The sequence below is a fragment of the Macaca nemestrina genome, chromosome 12 (assembly GCF_043159975.1).
Source record: "Macaca nemestrina isolate mMacNem1 chromosome 12, mMacNem.hap1, whole genome shotgun sequence".
Taxonomy (NCBI): Eukaryota; Metazoa; Chordata; class Mammalia; order Primates; family Cercopithecidae; genus Macaca; species Macaca nemestrina.
The window spans coordinates 42,255,698-42,263,754 of record NC_092136.1 but is presented as its reverse complement, the minus strand read 5'-3'; the positions used below and the strand labels follow the sequence as shown (position 1 = coordinate 42,263,754).

The following is an 8,057-nucleotide window of genomic DNA, read 5'->3' as shown; positions in this document are numbered from 1 at the left end:
TAATTACTTTGGGATCAACTGCCCCTCTGTCTGCTGAAGATTTTGAAATACTGGGTCAAGTTCTCGGTTTTCCCCTTTCATCATTGTAATTCCTTTTAAAGTGGCCTTCCCCTGAGCAAAGCTAACACTGAACAAAACTCTAAAGCTTGTCTCTTTTCAAAAAGAAAAAAAAATAAAAACTAAAAAGAAAAGAAGAAAATCATTGTATTAATGCCTCTGTTCTAGTGTGAACAATAATTAGCAGCTAGTTTCACATTTTTAAAACAAAATCTAATTAGTTACGAAGAACACCCAACTCCCCTCTATTATTTTTCTTCTACCTTAATAATTGGCTGGCCTCATATTATTTACCTATTTCTACAAAAACAAAAAACACTCTCAGAGATGCTCAAAGAAAAGGAAGACGGAGCCAAGATGGCCGCCTCCACCACCCAGTGCCCAGCGAAAAAAGCGGGGAGCAAGTCGGTGGGGCCGCGCGCGGAGTTGTCCGGGAGCGCGCGCCGGCCTGGGCGCCCCACCGCAGGGCTCCCCAGCCCCGGCACTGCAGCACCGCCCGCACCGCCGCCGCCGCCGCCGCCACCGCCACCGCCACCGCCACCGCCACCGCCACCGCCGCCGCGGGACGAGCCCAGGGACTGGCCGAAGGCCGGGCGAGAGCCAGGGCCCGGGCCCTTGTCCGCGCTGGGCCTGGGTTCTGAGGAAAACGCAGTAGTGGCCATGGACCTGAGTTCTCCCTCGCTCCCTAAGAAGACCCTGCCTGTCCCTGGGGCCCTGGAGCAGGTGACCAGTTGGCTGAGCAGCAAAGTGGCTCTGGAGGTTCCTCATGGCAGCAAACAGGAAGCTGCAGGACCTCAGATCCCAGAGCCTGACCACCGGCGAGGTCTGCGGCGCCTGCTTTGAGACCCGAAAGGGCCTGTCCAGCCACGCACGACCCCGCCTGCAGTAGCTGGTAGTGGCAGAGTCCGAGAGGCGCGTTGCACCCATCAACCTCCTCTAGGAGCTTATGAAGCAGAAGGGCCTGCCGGACGCCCACCTTGGGCTGACCCCGGGCCTGGCTAAGAAGTCCAGCTGGCTGAAGGAGGTGGTCTCCGGGGACCCCGTCCCGGCTTACTTACCCTGGCCAACTCCTTGGATGCCCCTGCTGTCAACAAAGCCATTAAGTTGCATCTCGGCTTCTCGACCAAGGGCCTGGGCCGCCCCCACCTCCCCAGCTCTCCGCTCCTCAAAAAGACACCACTGGCCCTGGCGGGCTCCTCTACCCCTAAGAATCCTGAGGACAAGAGCCCCGAGCTGTCCCTGAGCTGGCCTCCCAAAAGGCACAGTGACCTCAGTCCGAGGCCCTTGAACCTCACCTCAGGCCCAGAGCCAGCACCAGACGTCCGCTGCTGTGAATTCTGTGGTGAGTTCTTCTAGAACCGCAAGGGCTACTGGAGCCACACGGGCTCCCACCTGAGGCAAATGGGCGTGACTGAAGGGTACGTCAACGGCTCGCCCATCGACAGGCTGCGGGAGCTCCTGAAGAGACAGACCCAGTCTCGCCCTGGCAGACCTCCCAACCAGCCAGGGCCAAGTCCAAAAGCTCTGGCCAAGATGATGGGCGGCACAGGTCCTGGCAGCTCACCGGAAACCCACAGCCCCTCGGACCTTCACATTTCACCCTTGGCCAAGAAGTTGCCACCGCCACCAGGCAGCCCCCTGGGCTACTCACCAACTGCCTCTACTCCTCCCACGGCCCGGAAGATGTTCCCAGGTCTGACTGCACCCTCCCTGCCCAAGAAGCTGAAGTCTGAACAAATACGGGTGATCAAGCAGGAGATGCTGCCGGGGGCCTTTCATGGGGAGCTACACCTGTCTGAGGGTCCCTGGGAGGCGCCGCGGGAAGACATGATACCTCTGAACCTGTCTTCCCGGGCAGAGCCGGTGCGCGACATCGCTATAAGTTCTGCGGCGGGTTCTTTGAGAAGCGCAAGGGCCTATCTAGTCACGCGTGCTCCCACCTGCTGCAGATGGGTGTGACCGAGTGGTCAGTCCATGGTTCGTCCATTGACACTGCGAGAGATCCTCTAGAAGTCCAAGCCGTGCCTCATCAGGAAGGAATCAATCACTGGCTGGAGACCTGGTCCCTGCCTTGGCTGAGGATGGGCCTCCCACTGTGGCCCCTGAGCCCGTGCAGTCCCCACTGCTGCTATCGTCTGGCCGGTCAGGCAAACCAGGCACAGGGCCGGCCCAGGTTTCCTTGTGAGCTCAGCCTGACTCCCATCTCTGGGGCCAAGCCCTGAGCCACTGGCTACCTGGGCTCAGTGGCAGCCAAGCTGCCCCTGCAGGAGGACCGCCTCCTCCCCAGCAGAGGTCAAGGCCAAGACCTACATCCAGACTGAACCGCCCTTCAAGACAAAGACCATTCACAAGAAGACCTCCCACTCCTCCACCGAGGCCTGCTGCCAGCTGTGTGGACTTTACTCTGAAAACCGCAAGGCTCTGGCCAGCCACGCACGGGAACACCTGTGGCAGTTCAGCGTGACCGAGTGGCGCATCAGTGGTTCGCCCATCGAGACACTGAGCAAGTGGATCAAGCACCAATCCCAAAAGGTGGGCACCTACCGCAGTTATACATCCAGGGCAGCTGCCCCTTCACCAAGAAGTACCGCAGTGCCAGCCATGGCCATGACAGTGACAAGCGGCCGTCCCTGAGCTGGCACCCAGGCGCCTGGCCGTGGTAGGCTGCAGTGCTGGGGGCCTGGGAACCAGAGCCTGAGGCTGGCCGGGCAGCCCACAGTGGTGAGCAGCCTCTGGCAGCCAGGCCGCTGGACACCGTAAAGGCTGAAGCGCACCAGCGGCAGAACATCAACAAATTCGAATGCCGACAAGCACGTCCTCCAGATACCTCCACAGCCGGGGGAGGTGAGGAGACCGATGACCTACAGCAGAAGCTGGAGGAGGTGAGGCAACCCCACCCCGAGTCCGGCCGGTCCCCTCCCTGGTGACCCTGACATCACTTGTCAAGTTCGTGGGCAACATCTACACTTGTCCTCAAATGCAAGTTCTGCGAAATGAAATTCCAGGGCCCCCTCTCTATCCAGGAAGAGTAGGTGTGGCACTTACAGCTGCACATCCTGGAGATGAACTTCTCCAAAGTGGACCCACAGCCTAAGGAGTCCCAGGCCCTGCAGGCACAGACAGTGGCGGCAGAGGCTTCCTAACACAAAAGCATTCCAGATCCCCTCTCATGCCACCTGTGTCTCCTCTTCTTCCTCTGTATCCTCGTCCCTCATCCTCTTTCTTTCCATTTCCGTAGGAGCAAGCCAAAACCTCAAACCGGCGCCCCTTGGGGTCTGGGCACTCTACAGCCAGGGCGCCGGGAGCAAGCTAGCAGCCCTTCCCCCAGTCCGAAGACTCTGGGACCACAGGGTGTCTTCCTTCAGCCTATGCCCACCTGGTCCAGCAGGGGCAGCAGCCAGGTCTCGGGTGGCAGCCGATCTGGTCGCAGGGGAAGACAGCACTCCCCATTCTAGCAGCCAGTCAGGGCGATGTCTGCCATCCGTGGCCATTTGCAAAGACCCCAAACACCCCTGTTCTGGTTCCCTCTCGCCCCCATGAATATCCTCTCACACGCTTGTACATGCGAACACACACGCACCTTGTGAGACCTGGGATCTGCCCCAGATCCCCAGTTCCAGGGTCGAACGACCACATCATGCCACGGTGCTTGCTCAGGGGAAGCCATGCTCCCTCTTTGTGGCCAGCTGGAGCCTGGGAGCCCCCCACTGAGCCCCCAATGCCACGGAAATCCTTATTGGCTGCCCCCCAGAGGGGCCTTCCCAACTGGGAAGAGCCTAGAGCTGACAGCTGACTCCTGCCATGTCAAGACCCCTAAAGAGCCTCATGGGCTTTGGGACCCTGGAGGGTGAGAAGGCGGGGTGGGACTCTTCCTCCCCCACCCCTGACCCCTCCCCCTTTTCACTGTTGCTTTCTATGTATAGCTCCCTACGCTTTTCAGTTTTTTAAAAACACGTTTTGTGTAGAAAATAAGGAACGTGGATCTTTTTATTTTGCAATCCTGGACCAGCTAGAAGCCTTTGACCTTTTAAAAGCTTAAAAGCTTTTAAATCAACATTAAAAGCTGATTGACCTTTTAACTTTTTTCAGTGACCACATTGTAGTTATCGATGTACCTAGAAGTATGTAAGTTAGATTAAATTTCTCTTCTGGAAAAGTCCCGGGGCGAATGAAAAAGGAAGGAAGCGAGGACTCCCTCTCGAAGTAGTCAATGAGGTATAGGAAGGGGGAAAAAATGGCCACGGAATCTGTGGATCCAAGTTCGAGTCAGATGCTGTGACAGGAATGCGAAGCTGAAATGGCAACTTGGATGTGGTCAAAATTGTATTAATTCTTTTCCAAAACAACACTCGTGTAAGATAAGATTATCTTATTCCCATTTTACAGATAAATAACCTAAGTTGCTCATGCAAGAAAATGAATCTATTATATACGTTTACATATTTGTGTACACACATATACAAATATGGACATACACCTACATATATATTACATGAATAAATATATATATTATATTTATAAAATTTTCCCTTGTGACAAGAATGATTTAAGTTTGTTTTAACATCTTTAAGATAGTAAGCAAAAGAAGTGAAATTGATACTTAGTGTTGACAACATAGATGTATGACTGGATGCCCAACAAAGCAGTGAAAAAATTATCTTTAATTTTCTACTGACTGCTTAAAATGATGAAACCAACTCATGGGTTAAATACCATTAAATGTTAAACCAATGCATGAATCAAGTGGAACAATTCCTGAAATGTCCATTAGGCAGTAATTCTGGTGAAGAACTCCATAATATCCAAGGTTTATATAGTGTGTATTTTACATTGTTAGTCTTACCACCCACAAAGGAGATTTTAATATTAGAATTAGGAGTCTGAACTTGAGTTCAGATTTTTTAAAAAATGTTTTGTCTTACTTTAAGTTCTGGGATACATGTGCAGAATGTGCAGGTTTGTTATATAGGTATACATGTGCCATGGTGGTTTGATGCACCTATCAACCTGTCATCTAGGGTTTAAGCCCCACATGCATTAGGTATTTGTCCTAATGCTCTCCCTCCCTTTGCCCCCTATCCCGGACAGGCCCTGGTGTGTGTTGTTCCCCTCCCTGTGTCCATGAATTCTTATTGTTCAACTCCCACTTAAGAGTGAGAACATGCAGTGTTTGGCTTTCTGTTCCTGTGATAGTTTGCTGAGGATGATGGCTTCCAGCTTCATCCATGTCCCTGGAAAGGACATGACGTCATTCTTTTTATGGCTGCATAGTATTCTATGATGTATATGTACCACATTTTCTTTATAAAGTCCATCATGGATGGGCATTTGGATTGCTTCCATGTCTTTGCTACTATAAATAGTGTTGGAGTAAACATATGTGTCTTTATAGTAGAATGATTTATATTCCTTTGGGTATATACCCAGTAATGCGATTGCTGAGTCAAATAGTATTTCTTCTTCTAGATCCTTGAGGAATCAACACAGTGTCTTCCACAATAGTTGAACTAATTTACATTCATACAACAGTGTAAAAGCATTCCTATTTCTCTATAGCCTCACCTGCATCTGTTGTTTCTTGACTTTTTAGTAATAGCCAATCTGACTGGCATGAGAGGATATCTCATTATGGTTTTGATTTGCATTTCTCTAATAATCAGTGCTGTTGAGCTTTTTTTCATATATTTGTTGGCTGCATAAATGTCTTATTTGAGAAGTGTCTGTTTATATCCTTTGCGCATTTTTTGATGGAGTTGTTTATTTTCTTGTAAATTTGTGTAAGTTTTTTGTAGATTCTGGAAATTACACCTCTATCAGATGGGTAGATTGCAAAAATTTTCTCCCATTCTGTAGGTTGCCTGTTCACTCTGATGGTAGTTTCTTTTGCTGTGCAGAAGCTTTTTAATTTAATTAGATCGCAGTTTTTCATTTTCATTTTTGTTGCAATTGCTTTTGGTATTTTTGTTGTGAAATCTTTGCTTATGCCTATGTCCTGAATGGTATTGCCTAGGTTTTCTTCTATGGTTTTTATGGTTTGGGGTTTTACATTTAAGTCTTTAATCTGTCTTGAGTTAATGTTTGTATAAGGTGTAAGGTAGGGGTCCAGTTTCAGTTTTCTGCATATGGCTAGCCAGTTTTCTCAGCACCATTTATTAAATAGGAAATCCTTTCCCAATTGCTTGTTTTTTGTCATGTTTGTCAAAGATCAGCTGGTTGTAGATGTGTGGTGTTATTTCTGAGGTCTCTGTTCTGTTTCGTTTGTCTATATGTCTGTTTTAGTACAAGTACCATGCTGTTTTGATTACTGTAGCCTTGTAGTATAGTTTGAAGTTGGGTTGCATGATGACACCAGCTTTGTTCTTTTTGCTTAGGATTGTCTTGGCTATACAGGCTCTTCTGTGATTCCATATGAAATGTAAAATAGTTGTTTCTAATTCTGTAAAGAATGTCAATGGCAGTTTGATGGGAATAGCATTGAATCTGTAAATTACTTTGGGCAATATGGCCATTTTCATGATACTGATTTTTCCAATTCATGAGGAGGAAATGGTTTTCCATTCTTTTGTCCTCTCTTATTTCGTTGAGCACTGGTTTGTAGTTCTCCTTGAATAGGTCTTTCACATCCCTTGTTAGCAGTATTCCTAGGTATTTTATTCTCTTTGTAGCAATTGTGAATGGGAGTGCATTCATGATTTGGTTCTCTGCTTGTCTATTGTTTGTGTATAGGAATGTTTGTGATTTTTATACATTGATTTTGTATCCTGAGACTTTGCTGAAGTTGTTAAACAGCTTAAGGAATTTTTGGACTGAGATCATGGGGTTTTCTAAATACAGAATCATGTTATCTGCAAACAGAGACAACTTGACTTTCTCTCTTCATGTTTGAATATGTTTATTTCTTTCTCTTGCATGATTGCCCTGGCCAGAACTTCCAATACTATGTTGAATAGGAGTTGTGAGAGAGGGCATCCTTGTCTTGTGCTGCATTTCAAAAGGAATGCTTCCAGCTTTTTTCCATTCAGTATGATATTGGCTGTGGGTTTGCCATAAATAGCTCTTATTATTTTGAGATATGTTCCATTAATACCTAGCTTATTGAGAGTTTTTCACATGAAGGGATGTTGCACTTTATTCAAGGCCTTTTCTGCATCTATTGAGATAATTATGTGGTTTTTGTCATTGATTCTGTTTATGTGATGAATTACATTTATTGATTTGCATATGTTGAACAAACCTTGCATCCCAGGGATAAAGCTGACTTCAGAGTGAAGGATAAGCTTATTGATGTGCCGCTGGATTCGGTTTGCAGGTATTTTATTGAGGATTTTCACATCAATGTTCATTGGGGATACTGGCCTGAAGGGGTATGTGTGTGTGTGTGTGTGTGTGTGTGTGTGTGTGTGTGTGTCTGGCAGATGTTGATATCAGGAAGATGCTGGCCTCATAAAATGAGTTAGGTTGGAGTCCCTCCTTTTCAATTGTTTGCAAGTTTCAAAGAGAATGGTACAAATTTCTCTTTGTACCTCTGGTAGAATTCGGCTATGAATCCATCTGGTCCTGGGCTTTGTTTGGTTGGTAGGCTATGAATTACTGCCTCAATTTCAGAACTTGTTGTTAGTCTAGTCAGGGATTCAACTTCTTCCAGGTTTAGTCTTTGGAGGGTGTATGTGTCCAGGAATTTGTCCATGTCTTCTAGATTCTCTAGTTTATTTGCATAGAGGTGTTTATATAGTATTCTCTGACGGTAGTTTGTATTTCTGTGGGGTCAGTGGTGATATCCCCTTTATCATTTTTTATTGTGTCTATTTGATTCTTCTATCTTTTTCTCTTTATTAGTCTGCCTGGAAGTCTATCTATTTTGTTAATCTTTTCAAAAAAACCACCTCATAGGTTCACTGATTTTTTGAAGGATTTTTCATGTCTCTATGTCCTTCAGTTCTGCTCATATCTTAGTTATTTCTTGTCTTCTGCTAGCATTTGGATTTGTTTGTTCTTGCTTT

The 8,057-nt window shown here is 47.5% G+C and overlaps 1 pseudogene; it reads left to right on the top strand.

Annotated features, from left to right (window-relative positions):
* The first annotated feature begins 414 nt into the window (after positions 1-414).
* On the top strand, positions 415-4,451 carry LOC105487046 (protein Wiz pseudogene; annotated as a pseudogene).
* Positions 4,452-8,057: the final 3,606 nt, after the last annotated feature.